The sequence below is a fragment of the Gracilinanus agilis genome, chromosome 1 (genome assembly GCF_016433145.1).
Source record: "Gracilinanus agilis isolate LMUSP501 chromosome 1, AgileGrace, whole genome shotgun sequence".
NCBI lineage: Eukaryota > Metazoa > Chordata > Mammalia > Didelphimorphia > Didelphidae > Gracilinanus > Gracilinanus agilis.
The window spans coordinates 391,089,821-391,091,397 of NC_058130.1; positions in this window are offsets into that span (position 1 = coordinate 391,089,821).

Consider the following 1,577-nt stretch of genomic DNA (forward strand, 5'->3'; position numbering starts at 1 on the left):
GAGGTCCTAGGTTCAAACCCGGCCTCAGCCACTTCCCAGCTGTGTGACCCTGGGCAAGTCACTTGACCCCCATTGCCCACCCTTACCAATCTTCCACCTATGAGACAATACACCGAAGTACAAGGGTTTAAAACCCCCCCCCCCCAAAAAAACCAATATAATAATGTAAGTTCCTCAAGGGATATTCAATCTTTGTCTTTATATCCCTTGTGTTTAGTACAGCATCTGGTACATAGTAGGCAAATAGATGTTTATTGCATGAATAAATGCTAAGTGCAGAATGCAGTCCCGACAAAGGCATATCCTTGCCCTCATCTAGCTCATAGTTAACAGGAGAGTACACATTTGGGATCTTATTAATGTTGATATCTCCTTCATTAGTACCAGTCTCTTGTCTTTGGACCCTGTGCAATTGCTCTTTAAAATGATTTTATTTATTTCATTAGACGTCACCCAGTTACATTAATAAAATTTTACAATCATTTAAAAAATTTGAGTTCCAAATTCTGTCACCCCTTTTACTTTTTCCCTCCTCTTGAGAAAGCAAGCAATTTGATTTTGATTATACATATGAGGTCATGCAAATTTTATTTCCATGTGTAGCCATGTTGCAAAAGAAAACATACAAAAATAAAAAATAAAATGAAACATATTTTAATCTGGACTCAGAGTTCAGTTCTCTCTCTGGAGATAGAAAGCATTTTTTATCATGGGACTTTTGAAATTGCCTTGGATTATTGTAGCTAAGTCTTTCATAGTTGATTATCCTTACAATTAGTGCTATACTGTGTACAATGTTCTCTTGGTTTTATTCACTTCATTTTGCTTCAATCCATATAATTCTTTCCAGATTTTTGTCCTGCTTATCATTTCTTATAGCACAAGAGTATTCCATCATAATCATATATCACAACTTGTTCAGCCATTCCCCAATTGATTGGCATCTCCTTGATTTCCAATTCTTTGCCATCACAAAAATAACTGTTTTAAATATTTTTTTGCACAAATTGGCCCTTTCCCCTTTCTCTTTTGCTAACCTGGGCAGGTTGTATTTTTGTGAATACTCATCCATTTTACTTAGATTGTCAGTTTTACTGGCATATAATTGGGCAATATAACTCCTAATAATAGCTGAAGCTATTAATTGTTTCATCTTGTTTGTTGGTTGATTCTCTAGAGTTCTTAATGTATACCATCATATTATCTGCAAAGAGCAAGAGTTTTGTTTCCTCATCACCTTATCTTATTCCTTCAATTTCTTGTCTTATTGCTACTACTAACATTTCTAGTATATATATTGGATAATATTGGCGATAATGGACATTCTTACTTAACTCCTAATCTTACTGGAAAGGTTTCAAGTTTATTTACATTACAGGTAATGCTTCCTCATAATTTTAAATAGATACAACTTACCCTATTAAGGAAGGGTCTATTGATTCCCATGCTTTCTAGTGTTTTTAATAGCAATGGGTGTTGTACTTTTTTTGCATTATTGATATAACCAGCCAATTTTTGTTATCATTATTATTGTTTATATGGCCAAGTATACTGATAGTTTTCCTAAAACCAAACCA